This window comes from Podarcis filfolensis (assembly GCF_964270895.1).
Source record: "Podarcis filfolensis genome assembly, chromosome: 7".
NCBI lineage: Eukaryota > Metazoa > Chordata > Lepidosauria > Squamata > Lacertidae > Podarcis > Podarcis filfolensis.
Window position 1 is genome coordinate 81599799 of NC_139603.1, and position 18269 is coordinate 81618067.

The 18269-nt window shown below is 47.2% G+C and overlaps 1 protein-coding gene and 1 long non-coding RNA gene across 2 annotated transcripts in view; one reads left to right on the forward strand and one right to left on the reverse strand.

Moving 5' to 3' along the window:
• ZFAT (zinc finger and AT-hook domain containing) overlaps window positions 1-18269 on the reverse strand; it is a 668318-nt gene that overhangs the window by 356239 nt on the left and 293810 nt on the right. The window lies entirely within an intron of this gene.
• LOC310766331 overlaps window positions 16106-18269 on the forward strand; it is a 59443-nt gene continuing 57279 nt past the window's right edge. Inside the window, exon 1 of the long non-coding RNA XR_014550073.1 lies at window positions 16106-16340. This is a non-coding gene — a long non-coding RNA (uncharacterized lncRNA). The remainder of the gene's footprint in view (window positions 16341-18269) is intronic.

Here is an 18269-nt window from a genome sequence, read left to right on the forward strand (position 1 = left end):
ATCTCATGAGCCCAAAGAGGTTTTATGAGACCTGATGTCGGTGAGCCATCTCCAAAAGGGGTCTGTTCTGATTATTGTGGTTCTTCCACTTTATCCAAAATTAAAGGAAATGTGGTTTGTTTAGGTTGAAAGAGTGGCAGAGGGCTGGTACGCAGCTTTTTAGGTGATGCTGCAGGCCTCTATAAATCCGACAGTCTCTCCGTTCCTGCTCATTAGAAACTACTTTGAAACAGCTCTTGCCATTTTCTGTTTCGCTCCGGAAAATGATTTTCCAAAAGGGTGACAAATTTCTTTGCTCTTTTTCTGTTGACCTGCTGAAAAATGGGCAGATCCTCTTTTTTTATTTAAAAAGCGGAGCCTCTCAGTAAGATTCAAGATGTGAAATAATGCCCCACCTCTTCCAGCTGTGAAGGCGACAGGCCCCAATTAAAATTATTTTTGAAATGACTCAATGGTATAAAAGTTTATATTCACAGGGCTGACTCTTTTCGGGGGATATATCCTAGGGAACCTTATGCAGTTTGCATAAAATTCTGGGTAGAGGCATTGGTCAGTGTTCCACTTCTGGGTTTTAAAGCTTTTAAAACTTCTTCCTTACCTTAAAAATGGACACTGCTTCCTTATAATTAGAGATGGACAAACTTCCCAAAGTTCCCCTTGAATGAACCCAGAAATTATGCAAGCCAGTGATGACTGGTGACATTTGGAACTCATAAAGCAGAAAGTAGGGAGGCGAACAGTAGGGGGAGCCAGAGAAAATAGCAGGCAGAGCCAACTCATTCTAACTTTGCCCCCATCCTCCTCCCTGCTGAATTTTACAAGAGCAACATTGAGACTAAGGAGGAGGAAGCTGAGCAGCAGTCTGGTTAAATGCATGGTGTGGGAAGTAATCTATTGGTGCAGTCAAATGCAACATTCCTTGTTTCCCTAGAGTGGGCACAGACAGGGAGACATCCAGTCAGTGTAACTTCCTGTTCCACTGGTCTGGAGCATCCTCCCCCTGCATGTGGCCTGGGAGATGGGATGAGCTCTGGCTGACTCCATAAAAGAACCGAGTCGCACAGCCATTTTCTCTTTTTTTTAAAATAAATTTTTATTAGTTTTCCATACATTCATACAATTTATCCAAATTTTACCAGATTTTAACAAAATTCAAATTTTGGACTTCCTTCAACTTCCCTGAAAATCATCCATTTTTACCCTTTAATACGCATTTCTTTAATTGCATTGCCATTTGTCTTCCCTCCTTTTTCTATTTACTTTCAGCAATACTTTTAAAAAATTTTTACAGTGCTTCTTGAAACCCCACTAGCGTTGTTTGCACCTCACATACATTTTTCAGATAATCAACAAATTTTCCCCAATCTTCGATGAACTTTTGGTTTCGAACATATCTTATTTTCCCAGTCAATTTGTCCAGTTCCGCATAGTCAGTCAATTTCATTCTCCATTCTTGAATCGTCGGTATTTCCTCTTGTTTCCATTTCTGGGCCAAAAGAATCCTTGCTGCCGTAACTGCATACTGGAAAAGTTTATAGTCTTTTCTTCTTATATCTTTTCCTGTAATCCCTAAAAGGAAGGCTTCTGGTTTCTTAACAAAAGTGCATTTTAACATCTTTTTCAGTTCATTATATATTGCTTCCCAGAAGCTTTTTACTTTCTTACATTCCCACCACATATGGTAGAATGTTCCCTCTTTTTCTTTGCATTTCCAACATTTGTTACATGTTTTGTACATTTTTGCCAATTTTACCGGGGTGATACACCATCTATAAAACATTTTCATTACATTCTCCTTCAACCCCATACATGCAGTAAACTTTAAACTTTCCTTCCATAATTTTTCCCATTCTTCAAATTGAATATTATATCCAAAATCTTTGGCCCACTGTATCATTACCGATTTAACCTCTTCATCTTTCGTATTCCATTCTAACAATATCTTATACATTTTTGACAGAATTTTGTAGTCATTGTCTATTATCTCCGTTTGGAACTTTGAGTCTTTTTCTGCATATCCACTTTCTTTTATATCTTTTTTTAACATTTAATTTACCTGAAAGTGATGCAACCAATCATACACATAATCTTTAACCTCTTCGTATGGTTTTAATTTCCATTTTCCTCCTTCTTTAGTTAATAATTCTCCATATGTGGCCCATTTCCCTCACATATTAATTTTCTTCACACTCATAACCTCTAACGGAGATAACCAGTGAGGGACTCTTGGTTCCAGGAGGTTTTTGTACCTGTCCCATACTTCTATTAAAGAACTCCTGAAAATGTGGTTCCCAAATCCTTTATGGACTTTCTTCTTGTCTGCCCATAAGTAAGCGTGCCACCCAAATCTGTTATCAAAACCTTCTAAATCCAATAATTCCGTGTTTTCTAATTTAATCCACTCTTTTAGCCAGCAAAGACATGCTGCTTCGTAATATAATTTCATATCTGGCAGGGCGAAGCCTCCCCTTTCCTTCGCATCTGTCAATAATTTATATTTTATTCTTGGCTTCTTGCCCTGCCAGATATACCTTGAAATCATTCTTTGCCAATCTTTAAAAATCCCTACCCCCTTAATAACAGGGATAGTCTGGAATAAGAATAACATCTTTGGGAGCACATTCATCTTTATCGTAGATATTCTGCCCCAAAAGGACAGTTTCATTCTACCCCACACTTCCAGGTCTTTCTTAATTTTCTCAATTGCAGTTCGTCTTGATTTCTGTCTTGATTCTTGCTGTCTTGTTGCTGCTCTCCTGCAACCATTTGGTATTCACAATGTAATTTTGCTGTCTGCTGGCTCTCAGCCAGCAGCACATGAGTTCAGTCGCCATATGAGTGTTAGTTTCTGTTCTTATCACTGAGCAGCTGCGTGGAGTCACAGGACTCTGTTTACATTCCAGAGACAGTGCAGACTCTTGGAAGTCTCACGGGAGGGGAGACGGGATGTGACGTTAGTGGTTTCCTGTTTCCTTTGTTCCTTTGTTCCTTTGTTCCTTTGTTCCTTTGTTCCTTTGTTCCTTTGTTCAGTTGCTCTTTGCTTTCTGTCAGGGAACTGTCATCTGAGACGAAGGAGGTGAAAGGGCTCATGGAGGGTGAGAGAGACCACTCAGCGGAGGAGGGGACCAGCAGGGGGAGAAGTGGAGTTACAAGGGAAAGTGAGTCGGAGGGAGAGCTCAGAGATACTTCAAGCGGGAACAGTGGAGAGGTTTCAGGACCTCCCGTAGGCACACCCACTCCTCGGCGGAAACTGTCACGCCGAGAGTCCAGAAGACGCGTTTCCGTCAAGGAGCTTTTATGCTGGAAGAAGTTCCGTAAACGCCCACTGTCCGATTCAACGAGCGATTGATGGAGCCATGCTTAAGGAGCTCCATCACAGACAGAGGTTTGGGAACTTAGCCAAGCTCTGAGGGATCAGGATTTTACGCACAAGCAGCTCACCATCCCATCACAGCAATCGGACAGTCCCTGAAAGCAGCTTGTGCAGAGAGGCATCATGAGCAACCCAGCTGGAGCCGGAGGAGCAGCAGGAGCTGGAGAAGGTCCAACTCTGGAAGAAAGGTGCAGAGTTTTGGAACTCCAGCTAGCAATGCAAACGGCGAGGCTAGAAGAAAGGAGGGCGCAGGATGCAGAAAAGGCAAAAGGCGCTACACTAGCAAGAAAGATGCCAGGAATGGTGCAGAAGTTTGGGGGGGACCCCAGGAACTACCAAGCCTTTAGGACAGAGATGCAGTATGCTCTTGAACTGCAGTTTAACGACTTTCCCGATGAGGCATCGCGAGTGGCGTTTGTGATTGGCCATCTCGAAGGAGGGGCGAGAGACTGGGTCCGGCCCCTGATGGCAGGGAATAGTGACATGCTGAAGGACGCGAGGAAGTTTTTTCGCGCCATGGATTTGATGTTTTCCAGCGAGATTGAACAGGGACTGGTGCGCAGACAATTGATGGCTTGCAAACAGGGGAGCCGATCGGTTCGTGAGTACTGGACTGAGTTTACAATGTTGATACATAAATTGGGGTGGGACCTATCGGCGGAACCCATTCAAATGCTCTTTGAAGAGGGGCTTTCTTCGGCGGTGAAAGACGAACTTTCCCGGGCGCCCAGGGCGGAGTCTATGGACCAGCTGACCAAATCAGCGTTGACCATTGGAGCGCGCCAGGAGGCAAGAGCCTTGGAGAAGCGGGAGGGGAAAGGAGAGCGTTGGAGGGATTTCCGCATTCCAGAGATTCCAGAACCCAGTTTCCCACCCGGAGAGCCGATGGAAGTTGGAACAGCGCGCGCGCGCGCAGTTTCAAATCCCAGTGAAGGGAGGAAGAAGGAGGGAAAGAGCGCCAAGAAATGTTACCTCTGCCAGCAGCCAGGTCACTTTGCCAGAGTCTGCCCACAAAGAAAGGAATGGCAAGGGATGGCGGGAGCTGTTGGGGGGAAGGAGGAGGAAGTCCAGGAGCCAGTAAAAGCCAGCGCCTGTCTGCCGCTGTCAGGGCACTGCAGACAGGCCAAGGAGCAGTAAAAGTGCCCACTCCGGAACCTCCAAGACCAGCTCTAGTAATAGAGGTGCTGCTAGAGCTGGCAAACGGATACCCACTAAAGACCAAGGCGCTGTTGGACTCAGGCAGCTCCTGTAATTTTATGAGCAAGGAGTTTGCAGCTGAACACCAGATACAGACACTCCCTTTAAGCAACCCCCTGCAGGTCACCACGATCGATGGGAGGGAGCTGTTGGGGGGAGAAGTTAGCCTACAGACCGTCCCAATGGTTATGAGGGTGGCAAGGCACACTGAAAGGATAGCATTCAATGTAGCCACCCTGGGAGAGGCGCCAGTCATTTTGGGAATGAGCTGGCTAGCGTTGCATGACCCGCTAGTGGGCTGGCATCAGAGAGTGGTCTCCTTTGGGTCAGCACATTGCCTGGAACACTGCAAAGAGGGAAAGGTGCCAGAAGGGGCAAAAGCCTCCCTAGCAGGGATGGAAGTGGCGGACAAAGGGAAGGTGCCCAAACAATACGCTGACCTGAGCAAGGTCTTCAGCGAAAGGGAAGCAGATAAACTACCACCGCATAGAGACTTTGACTGCCAAATTAACCTGGTCCCTGGGGCCCAGCTCCCCGTGGGCAAGCTGTACGCCATGTCAGACAGGGAAATGCAGGAGTTGAGGGAGTTTATTGACAAAAACCTGAAGAGAGGTTTCATCAGAGAGTCCAGAGCGGTGGGGGGCAGCCCAGTGTTTTTTGTGGACAAAAAAAACACGGATAAACCGAGATTGATCGTGGACTACCGGCGGCTAAATGCCGTGTCAGAACCAGTGACTTTCCCCATGCCCAGAATTGATGACATTTTGACCAGGGTGAGGAAGGGAAAGATATTCACGAAACTGGACCTGAGAGGAGCGTACAACCTGATACGAATAAAGAAGGGGGATGAATGGAAGACAACGATGTTCACCCCCCTAGGGGCTTTCGAATATCTCGTTATGCCCTTTGGATTACAAGCAGGCTCCGCCTGTTTTCAATCGCTCATGAACCATGTACTGGGACCTTTGCTCTACAAGAATTGCGTGGCCTTTCTCGATGACGTGCTGATATATTCAGAGAATGAGGAGCAGCATGTAAAGGATGTCAGGGAAGTGCTGAGCCAGCTGCAAGCAAACCAGTTGTGGGTGAAATTGGAGAAGTGTCAGTTCCACGCCAAGGAGGTGGAATTCCTGGGGTACCGCCTATCAGACAAGGGATTAGCCATGGATCCAAGCAAGGTACAGGCGGTGCTGGAATGGAAGACACCAAAAACGAAAAAAGATGTGCAAAGGTTCTTAGGGTTTGGGAACTTTTACCGTAAATTCATCAAGAACTTTGCCCACTTAACGGCTCCCATCACGGACTGTCTGAGCAGCAAGAAGAAATTCGTTTGGACGGCGGAGGCGGAGCACGCTTTTGAGGAATTGAAAAAGGCATTCGCTTCGGAAGAACAGCTCCTGCATGTGGATTTACAAAAACCCATGAGAGTGGAAACTGATGCCTCAGACCGCGCGGTGGGGGCAGTGCTGCTTCAGCCAGGGAGCAATAAGTCGGAATGGAGACCGTGTGCCTTCTTTTCGCGTAAGCTGAACAAATCCGAGAGGAACTACACGGTATATGACCGAGAACTACTCGCCATTCACGAAGCGTTCCGGAGATGGAGACACTTACTAATTGGTGCACAGCATAAGGTACAAGTATGTACGGACCACAAGAATTTGGAGTATTGGAGAATGGCACGAGTGCTCAACCAACGACAAGTGAGATGGGCCCAGGAGTTCTCCAAATTCCATTTTGAAATCTGCTATGTGCCAGGTCCAGAAAACATCAGAGCGGACGCTCTCTCTCGCAAACCTGAATATTTGGAGGGGGAGGGAGCGCCAGAAGAGAGACATGTTATCCCAGAGGACCACTGGGTGTGTGGTGCGGCCTGGGTGGGCAAAGAGAACTGGTAGAGGGAACGGTAAATGATGAGTACGCCCAGGATAAGCTCAGAGGTTTAAGGGGAGAGGGAGAAGACCCCGGAGGTTTTGAAGAAAGAAACGGGGCATTGTATTACAAAGGGGCGCTATATATACCTGAAGGGGAATTGAGGGGGAGAGTACTCAAACAGCTGCACGACAATCCCACAGCGGGGCATTTTGGGCAACACAAGACCATGTGGTTGGTGACCAGGGAGTTTTGGTGGCCCAAGGTGAGGGAGGATGTACGGGAGTATGTGAGAAGGTGTGACCAATGCCAGAGAGCCAAAGGAGAAAGGCGGGCGCCAGCGGGGTATTTAGAACCGTTACCCACACCAGAACGACCGTGGGAGGCGGTGTCGATAGATTTTATGACTGATCTGCCCAAATCCCAGGGGAAAACCGCCATACTAGTCGTAGTAGACCAGTTAACTAAGATGGGTCACTTTGTAGCTTGCTCACATGCAGTCACGGCGGAAGAGACAGCAAAATTGTTTGTAGAACATATTTTTAGGCTGCATGGCGCCCCCTTGAGGCTGGTTTCCGACAGAGGGAAACAGTTCACGTCCAGATTCTGGAGGAAGCTTATGAGCTTGTTGCACGTAGAGGTCAACTTTTCGACTGCCAGGCACCCTGAGACCAATGGGCAGGCGGAGAGGGCAAACGGTATCCTTCAACAATACCTGAGGTGTTATGTCAATGACAGAGAAAACGATTGGGTCGAAAAGTTGGCACTAGCGGAATTTGCTTACAATAATGCAGAGAATGTGTCCACCGGGATGAGCCCCTTTTTGGCTAATTATGGGTGCCACCCCAGGGCGTTTCCAGGGGAAGGAGGAGAGAGATGGAGTGTTCCGGCCGCTGAACTTTTTGTAGAAGAAATGGAAGCGATCCATCGTCAACTCCAACACAACTTAGAAAGGGCCAAAGAAGAATATAAGAGGCAGGCAGACAAGAGCAGAAGGGAAGGTGAAACAATTAGGGTGGGGAGTCGGGTCTGGCTATCAACCCAAGGGTTGCCGTTCAAGGGTAGTTGCAAGAAATTGAGACCCAAAAGATTGGGACCATTTGAGGTCATCCAACAGGTCAACCCAGTGGCTTTCAGACTCCGGTTACCGAACCACATGAAACTGCACCCAGTATTCCACAGGTCATTACTGTCACCATACAGGGGGGAAGGTGAAGGGGTATCCACACGGGGGCCAGCCATAGAAGAAAGGGAAATCCGCAACTATGTGGCAGAAATCATCGACTCCAGGTGGAAGGGTAATCAGGTGGAGTATTTGGTCGCGTGGGAAGGGGAACCGGAGTCGGAAAACACCTGGGTGAAGGCAGAGGAGGTCCATGACGAGGTCTTGATCGAAACGTTCCACCAAAGGTTCCCCAGGAAACCTCAACCAGTAGCGAGGTTCCGGAGGGAGTACTTTGGCACCACCGACGATGAGGAGGAACTGGAGGGATTCAGGGAATCGGAGTTGGAAGAGGGTACAGACTCCGAGGAGGAGGAGTACTTGGAAACCGGGAACAGCAAAAGGTGGAGGGAAGTGTTCGAAACTTCGGAAGATGAGGGAGGTTCCTTCAGGGGTTTTGCTCCCTCGCCTCCCGCAGAGGAGGGGAGGGAAGGGGGTGAAGGGGGCCCTAGAGGGGAGGTGGATGTCAGGGAACTGTCATCTGAGACGAAGGAGGTGAAAGGGCTCATGGAGGGTGAGAGAGACCACTCAGCGGAGGAGGGGACCAGCAGGGGGAGAAGTGGAGTTACAAGGGAAAGTGAGTCGGAGGGAGAGCTCAGAGATACTTCAAGCGGGAACAGTGGAGAGGTTTCAGGACCTCCCGTAGGCACACCCACTCCTCGGCGGAAACTGTCACGCCGAGAGTCCAGAAGACGCGTTTCCGTCAAGGAGCTTTTATGCTGGAAGAAGTTCCGTAAACGCCCACTGTCCGATTCAACGAGCGATTGATGGAGCCATGCTTAAGGAGCTCCATCACAGACAGAGGTTTGGGAACTTAGCCAAGCTCTGAGGGATCAGGATTTTACGCACAAGCAGCTCACCATCCCATCACACTTTCATAGAGAGCGGATGTCTTTTCTGTTCTGCGTAGTTTAGAAATAAAACTCTTTACAATGTAGCCAAACCTCTCGTCTCTTCCCTGTGCTGGGAACCCGGCTGGATAGAATGTGCTTGAGGCCTTATCATTAAACACGTTGGAGGCAATTTCAAAGGCTCAGCTCGGAGGAAGATGAGGCCTTATCGGCTTGGCTGAGCGGAGTTCCGACAATGAGATCAACTCACACTTTTGTTTATGTAACTATTAAGTAAAGCCTGCCTTTCAGGGATCAAATCGTGAACTGAAATGTGAGTAAACTTTTTGTTACTTTACTCAGAAAGTCTCTTTTAAGGAGGATTAAAGGGGACACCAGGAAATAATCTTAACTAAGAGAGTCAAAGGAATCTGCAAATTAGCTTCCAGCTATCTTGAGGGGAATTTGCTTTGCTACATTACTCACTAGCATGAGTGAAAGGAAGGATAAAACTTATTCAATATATCCTTTCCTACAATCCTTAACATTCCCACAGGTGGGACAGTGAGCCATTTGACCTTATGGACCAGGCTCCATTGATGCAAGCTCATCTGGAAAAGATCAGGAAACTTCTAGTAATCTTTCTGAACCATCTGAGGGCTTGACAAAATGACCCCCAGCTCTGGGTAAACAAGACCCTCTTTTGAGCCATCCATATTTCTAGCTGGAGCTGATGGGTGTTGAAGTCAGGCATGATGCTCAGTGGTTGAGGATGATGGGAATTGGAGTCCATCACCATTTGGAAGCCCCCAGGTTCCCCAACCTTACACAGTGCCAGAGCTGCAGTACATCTGGCATCATCTTCTTCACAAAATCTCTCTTGCTACTCCTAAGTTTTATTTATTCAGTGTCACCTGACACCAGTGGAACCTTTAAACAGAATTAGAAATAGGCAGTTTTCTACCCGCACAGAATGTTGCATCTCACTTTTTTTTTTTTACAGCCTCCATAAAAAGGGATGGATGAAGATAACACAAACACTGCAGTTAAATTTAATGACAAGAAAAGCCAGGTACTATCCTGAACACATCTTGAGCAAAATAACTGAATATAGTGTTCTCAGGTGAGCTACGCTCCTGCTATAACCAGCTAGTGGAAGAAGCAATTCATTAGCATCTGTGAGGCATCGTGCAGTTGAGATTATAAGTGGTAAAAAATAATAATAATAACATGGCTCTCAATTGTTCATTATTTCAGCTACTTCTTTTTTGAAAAAAGAAGAAAAGAAATAGGAGAGGAGAACAATATTGACAAAGTTCCCTACTGAATTGTAAAAAGAAGTGCTACTTCAGCTTGAAACTTTGGAAGACTCCCTGCATATAAAATGGTGTCACACACACACAAAACATCCTCACAAATTGTGGGAAAACTTTGATCTATCACCTAATCCGTTTTGTGTAAATTGTGTGCTTGCAACGTTCTTAGCAGAAAGGATGAATTCCTGCTGACAGAATGGATTATTTACTGTGTCAGCTGCAAGTCCCGTTAACCTAACCTGCTTGGATGTGTCAGCCCCCACATCCCAAGGGGGCAGTCAGAGCTTGCTCTGGTTCCTGGACTCAGAAGAGCTTGCTGTCTGTCCAAGAAGGTGCATAGTACATTTCTCCCCCCGCCCCCCCAGGCAAAAATGAGTTCCAGTGATCAGAGGGGAAAGTTTTCCATCAGAGACTAGGTGGCCACCAGTCAGGGAAGCTGCAGTAGTGGATTTCCTGAATCAGCATGGGATTGGATTAGATGATCAACACAGGAACATAGGAAGCTGTCACATACTAAGACCAAACCATTGGTCCATATTGTCTGCCCTGACTGGCAGCAGCTATCCAAGGGTTAAGACAGTGGACCTTCTTAATCCCACCTGGAGATGCCAGAGATTCAACCTGGGATCTTCTGCTGCAGCCCATCGCATGATCTTTGAGGTCCCTTACAACTGCATAATCCAAGGCAGCAATCCCAGAAAGTGCACAGTAGCTCAAGCCAAGGACGGGAAAACTCATGTCCCTTCCAGATGTTGTTGGACTCCAACTCCCATGATGCATGAACACTGACTGTGCTTTTTGGGACTGATGGGAGTTGGAATCCAACAGCATTGGGATGGGCCATAGGTCGCCTCATCCTTGTATCCCCAGGCCTGGCATCAGACAGTTCTTATGGCAGTTGGTGGGTTCTAAAAGAAAGCTGGAGCTCTCGTGAACTTAAACCATTAACTGAGCCCCCAATAAATGCTCAAAGAGGTCCAAATAAAATATTTATATATTATGCATATTTTTCATCTCATCTCTGCATTCTCCTCTTTCCTGTTCTTTCTTCTGGTCCTCATTTCTCTAGTTTGATAGTTTGGATTATTCCAAACTAGTCTTAACTGGAACATCACATATCCACCATGGTCTCCTTATTGCCCTTTGTTCTAGCCTTGTGGTCTGGACCAAGGGCATGAGGTTGTCAGGGGCTGAACTGAGCAGGAATGGTGGGAACCGTTCCCCCTCTTCCTGCACCTTCCCGAGAAGAGGAGGACAGTATAGATTTAGAACAGTGGTTTGCAGAAGGTCATAGTTCAGAGGCTGCAGGGGGAGGAGCTGGGAAATATTGGGAGAGCAGGAGGAAGAAGAAGCACCAGGGGAGAGAGAGCTAACAGACTTGGTGTCTCTTGAAAGCATTCCTGACCCCACCACTCCCAGAACAAGGTGTGCCTTGAGAGCAGTAGAACTCAGAGGCAGAAAGCACAGATCAGCCAGCACAGGGGTGACGTAGAATAGGAGGGACTGAGGGAGTGGGACTTTACCTGGAGCAACGCCATTATTTAAGAGAGATCGCATTCCTTCATATCTCTCTCTCTCTCTCTCTGTGAATATTGAATAAACTACAGTAGTACCTCTGGTTAAGAACTTAATTTATTCCAGAGGTCCATTCTTAACCTGAAACCATTCTTAACCCGAGGTACCATTTTAGCTAATGGTGTGGGAATGTTTATATAGTATAGCAGAGTTTAAATGATCCCATTTGCATTTATGCAGCGACAAGCGGGTTGCTAATTCGTTTGAGTCCTATCAATAATTATACCTTCCTGGCTGATAATCCTTTTCTGTCTCTCTTAAAGAAAACGCACATGAATCTGAATCATATTAACATAAACTACTTTACTATCATGGGTGGCGCTGTGGTCTAAACTACAGAGCCAAGGGCTTGTGGATCAGAAGGTTGGCAGTTCGAATCCCTGTGACGGGGTGAGCTCCCATTACTTGGTCCCTGCTCCTGCCAACCTAGCAGTTTGAAAGTACGTCAAGTGCAAGTAGATAAATAGGTACCACTCTGGCAGGAAGGTAAACGGCGTTTCCGTACGCTGCTCTGGTTCGCCAGAAGTGGCTTAGTCATGCTGGCCACATGACCCGGAAGCTGTCTGCAGACAAATGCCGGCTCCCTCGGCCAGTAAAGTGAGATGAGTGCAGCAACCCAGAGTCGTTTGCGACTGGACTTAATGGTCAGGTGTCCCTTTACCTTTACTTTGCTATCAGATTCATTCAGGCTTACAGAGTTGTTCCTGAAGGCAGGCTTAGGTTACATACCAGATAAACTATATTCTAGATAGTAGTGAGTCATGAGAAGACTGCATCTGAGCAGTTACCAGTTAACACTCCTTGCAGCAACCGATCAACCAACTGAGAAAACTGCCTGCCACATGGAAGCAGTTAGTCCTCTCAGAATGTTGGACTTGACTGACAGCTTTATATCCCACAAATGGGGCGTCCCACTGCCGCTGCACCACCGGCGTGCAATTTCTGTTTTCATCCTGAGGTAAAGTTAATAATATACAATAATAAAAAATTATTATTTATACCCTGCCCATCTGGCTGGGTTTCCCCAGCCACTCTGGGCAGCTTCCAACCGAATATTAAAAACAATACCGCGTCAGACAATAAAAACTTCCCTAAACAGGGCCGCCTTCAGTTGTCTTTTAAAAGTAAAATAGTTGTTTATTGCCTTCACATCTGCTGGGAGGGCGTTGCACAGGGCAGGTGCCACTACCGAGAAGGCCCTCTGCCTGGTTCCCTGTAACCTCACTTTCACAGCGAGGGAACTACCAGAAGGCCCTTGGAGCTGGACCTCAGTGTCTGGGCTGGATGATGGGGTAGTACCTCTTAACCGGAGGTACTACTTCCAGGTTAGCGGAGTCTGTAACCCGAAGTGTTTGTAACCTGAGGTGTTTGTAACCTGAGGTACCACTGTACATGGTAAGAACTCTTCTTGTTTTTCTGCTTCTTGGCATCCCACCATGGGAGGGATAGGATTCCCTGAAGCCTTGGCAAACATGCAGTCAGGGCCGGCCCACCTAAGAGGCAAGGTGAGGCAATGACCTTGGGGCAGGATTCACAGAGCAGCATCCCCGGTGCTGCTGCTGCTGCTACAATGGCAGCCATCAGTGGCGTAGCGTGGGTTGTCAGCACCCGGGGCAAGGCAAGTAATTTGCGCCCCCTAACCCGTGGTAGGCTACTCTGCCAGGTAGGGGCAGAGAGCTGCGAGTGCGAGCGCGCCCCCTCCAGATGTTGCGCCCGGTGCGGCCGGCCCCCCCTGCACCCCCCACGCTACGCTACTGGCAGCCATGGCTCCAGCACACTCCTCAGCAATCCCATCTCCCAATGGTGCTTAGGAAGCCCTGCTGATCTCCTTCCACCCCTAGGGAGGAAATGGAGGAGTCTGTCCTCTGGGCTCTACGCCCACCTGGCCTGATTGAGAGTGGCCCCCTCCTCACCTGCCTTTGAGTCCCACTTCAACCATCCAGTAAGGTTGATTTGATTCGACCAGAATGTAGCCCGGTCTACAAACTGCAGCAGATCTCGAGTTTTATCACCTCACTGCCCTCGTGTCACAGGCAAAGTACCAACAACTGTATCGCTGGTTTAGATATATATGGTCGGAATGGGATTTTGCCAAGGCAAGCATATAAAAATGGAAAATCCATTCTGAAAGGCTGCCCGTTGCTTTTCCCTAAACGGCCGAAATGGCAGAAACAAGCAAAATGTTCGGGAGAGTTATCATTGGAAATGAAATGCAACGAGGCACTTTGTGCTGCAGAATGCAGACTTCGGACCTTGATTGATAGGAGTTTCCTGGCTATTAAGCACTGATTTGCAGGATGGGATATTTCTCAGGAAAGGAGAATGTATTGCCAAAGATGATTATATAGGCACGCAGCAATTAAGAATGTGCCAAATCATTTGCTAGCAACTCAGGGGCAAGGACGACAGGGCTGCAGGTTCATCTAAAAAGCTGCAAAAGTAGCTGACAAAACCTCTCTGCATTCAAGATGGGTGCCTCACTGACTGCTTGGTGGCGTGAGAAATCTCTATGTGGGACAAGAAGCCACAGTTAGAACTAGATATGTAACAACTGATTGGTTCAAAATTGGGAAAGGAGTACAACAAGGCTGTATATTGTCTCCCTGGATGAATCCCAAGCCGGAATTAAGATTGCTGGAAGAAATATCAACAACCTCAGATATGCAGCTGAGATTCCTGCATGGCAGGGGGTTGGACTAGATGACCCTTGGGGTCCCTTCCAGCTTTACATTTCCATGATTCTATGCTGGAAATAGAAGTGAGGAGGAATTAAAGAACCTTTAAATGAGGGTGAAAGAGAGTGCAAAATATGGTCTGAAGCTCAACATCAAAAAAAATTAAAATCCTGGCCACTGGTCCCATCACCTTCTGGCAAATAGAAGCGGAAGAAATTGAGGCAGTGAGAGATTTTACTTTCTTGGGTTCCATGATCACTGCAGATGGTGACAGCAGTCACGAAATTAAAAGACACCCGCTTCTTGGGAGAAAAGCAATGACAAACCTAGACAGCATCTTAAAAAGCAGAGACATCACCTTGCCAACAAAGGCCCGTATAGTTAAAGCTATGGTTTTCCCAGTAGTGATGTATGGAAGTGAGAGCTGGACCATTAAGAAGGCTGATCGCCAAAGAATTGATGCTTTTGAATTCTGGTGCTGGAGGAGACTCTTGAGAGTCCCATGGACTGCAAGAAGATCAAACCTATCCATTCTGAAGGAAATCAGCCCTGAGTGCTCACTGGAAGGACAGATCCTGAAGCTGAGGCTCCAAGACTTTGGCCACCTCATGAGAAGAGACGACTTCCTGGAAAAGACCCTGATGTTGGGAAAGATGGAGGGCCCAAGGAGAAGGGGACGACAGAGGACGAGATGGTTGGACAGTGTTCTCAAAGCTACCGGCATGAGTTTTACCAAACTGTAGTAGGCAGTGTAAGACAGGAGTGCCTGGCGTGCTCTGGTCCATGGGGTCACGAAGAGTCAGACACAACTAAACGACTAAACAACAACAAATATCTATATCTATATATCCAATGCTAGTTCTCTTGTGACTGCATCATTTCAGAACGTACGTCAGGGATGCACATTTCTGTTTTGTCCTTCATCTCTGCCCACCGAGAGTGATCAGGTTAGGAAGGGTGATCTTCTTAGCTTAGCCTTCTCCCTGATGTGCTAGTTGTCTACATGCAGGAAGTCCTTACACAAAAAGCATTCAGAATTATAATTTCATACTGTAAAGATCCTAGCTCTTCCTTCTTACAGTGTGTAAACTCCAATCAACCTATGTGAGATAAAAAAGCCACACGTTATATGTTTGAATGCTCTTTTGTGCATGGGCCCTGCCTGCAGAAAGCTAGCTGTTCAAGGAGAAGGCGTTTATTCATCCTAGCTCTCACCATGACATGCTAGCTGTTCAAAGATACAGGGCATTTTTACACTGGGGGAGCTTTCAAACATGTAGTCTCCTGCCTGCATTCAGAAGCCCAATAAGCTTACTCCGTATGGGTTTTTTAAGGGTCATGAACTTAAAAAAATAATACCCACCAGTTCACTCACTGTGCTGAACTTTTGAAATTCTGAAGAATTGTAAGAACTGTTTGACAGTGGAACGGTCTCCCTCTCCTTCCTTGGAAGCTTTTAAGCAGAAATTGGATGGCCATCTGTCATGAATGCTTTAGTTGAGATGTCTGCATTGCAGGGGGTTGGACTAGATGACCATTGGGTCCCTTCCAACTCTACAATTCTGTGATTCTATATATATAACAAATGGATGTTTGTTATATAGGTAAAGGTAAAGGGACCCCTGACCATTAGGTCCAGTCATGGACAACTCTGGGGTTGCAGTGCTCATCTCGCTTTTTTTGGCCAAGGGAGCCAGCGTACAGCTCCCGGGTCATGTGGCCAGCATGACTAAGCCACTTCTGGCGAAACAGAGCAGCGCACGGAAACACTGTTTACCTTCTCGCCAGAGCGGTACCTATTTATCTACTTGCACTTTGACGTGCTTTCGAACTGCTAGGTTGGCAGGAGCTGGGACCAAGCAACAGGAGCTCACCCCGTCGCGGGGATTCGAACTGCCGACCTTCTGATCGGCAAGCCCTAGGCTCTGTGGGTTTAAACCACAGTGCCACCCGCATCCCATGTTTGTTATATACAGACCTTGTATTTAAATATGCAGACCTGAACTCTTAAGGTTGGAAAACTTAGAAACAGAGTGAAACTAGATAGCAACACCCATCCCTATGTGTAAGTCAGGCTTACTGTGTCCCTACCTGATCAACTTCCTAGCAATGCATGTCTCCTTTGTAACAAATTGTCTTATTGTCCAAAGTCTGTAGGCAGATCAGCTGCTCATTAATGGAACTAGCCTTCAAGGGTTCCCACAGAGAAGGCAGAGGCTTTGATGGCTGCACTACAAGCATGCTTCCCATCTCGAAATGCCTCTTTGAAAAAAAAATAGACAGGTAGGGTTCCCTGCCCCCCCTGCTCTGCTGAAGGAACCTCTCAGGGAAATTGGCAGGTAGTTCTTTTTGAAGGGGAAAGGAGGGAAGGATACACCTCCCGATGTATATTTATCTTGCTGTGACGTGACATCTCATTATCGCCTCCACCACTATGCTCTGAATGCTGATTGTCTTGGAGAAGGTTGCTGTTTCAAGCTGGCCTTGCTTGGTTCAGCGAAACACCCTTTGCATTTTCCATCTGGAAAGCAACACATGGGACCCTCTGCGGAGCTGCGTGAATAAACTTCCGGTGAAATGCAACATGAGAGCCAAAGACTCAAGGACAGAATGAGAGCACTCTTGAGCCCGTGGCCAAATGCACCGAGCTTCCAGGTGGTCTGAGCATTCGTCCTAACTCATTTCCAAGGAGGCGAAACAATGTCGGCTATTTGGTGAGCATTCATGCTGCCTCATTAGTGGGGAAGATGGAGGACGTTCCATCAAAGCAAATGTTCTCCTTCCAGTGTGTTTCCCCCATCACTTTCCTTCTCTCTCTCTCTCTCCCTCTCTCTCTCTCTCTCTCTCTCTCTCTCTCACACACACACACACACACACACAGACACAGACACACAATCTTTGGAGGAAGAGGGTTTCTCGTGCAAGAGTTCCCATTCAGCTACTGTTGTGCAACCTCAACTTGCCAGCACGTGAATGAATCTGAAAACAGTGACACTTTGAAAGTCCACACCACTCCATCCTCAATCCCTGCAAGCAGGAAACATTGTCGTAGTTCAAGGATGCGTTCCAGCTAGCTTGTCAGGTGTGCGTGCAGGAGCCAGGCCCTGGGACCAATAGGACTCTGCAGGACTGGGGCCTTCCTAAGTTTGTTCTGAAGAGGCAAGGCGTAGCCACACAGGTGAGGCCGATTGGTAACTCACAGCACCTGGTGGCAAGAGCCGGGAAGGGATATAAGGTCAGCATTTTCCCTTTGGCTCTTGGCCACAGCAACACATTCCCTGCCTTGCTGCATTTGACTCTTGACTCTCAATCCCCGAACCCTTGACTTCGTGACTCCTTGCTTCTTGATCCTCAGACCCTTGACTTTGTGACTCCTTGTTTCCTGACGCTCGGACCCTTGGCTTCTTGACTTCCGGCTCTCTGACCCTCGGACTCTTGGCTTTCTGACTCCTGGCTTCTAGACTCCCGTTTGCAGAATATCTCCTCTCAAATTTAATTAAATTGTGAAGCTGAGGCTCCAATACTTTGGCCACCTCATGAGAAGAGGAGACTCGCTGGAAAAGATGTTGGGAAAGATGGAGGGCACAAGGAGAAGGGGATGACAGAGGACAAAATGGTTGGACAGTGTTCTCGAAGCTACTAACATGAGTTTGACCAAACTGCGGGAGGCAGTGGAAGACAGGAGTGCCTGGCGTGCTCTGGTCCATGGGGTCACGAAGAGTCGGACACGACTACACGACTAAACAACAACAAACCTTCTCAGGACCTGAGTGTTTGGATCAAAGCACAGCTCCTCAGGTTCAGGAAGGCTGTGGCTATTAGTCTATTCTTAAACCACTCGTGGATTTTGCATGCCCAGCAAATGCATGCGCAGCACTGATTTTGCTCATGTTCGCCTATTGCTGTGGACATGTTTGCTTTTCAGTCTCATTTCTCAGCCTGCAATGCTTGACAAGTGAAAGATGCTATGTGCCTCGGAATTTAGTGGGCCAAATTCTTCTTCTCGCTGTCCCAGGGATAAGGCAAGCATATGATAAGCAGAACAAGACCTCCAGACATAAAAATGAGTCACAAAATTAGCACAGGGCTGCCATTCTGTTTTTCCCTTCGTCAAACTTGCAGGAATCCTGCCATTTCAAAACTCACTGTTAACTACTGAACTCTTCTTCTCTACTGCGAAACAGTAAATTAAAAACCGAGTCAAATAAGGCT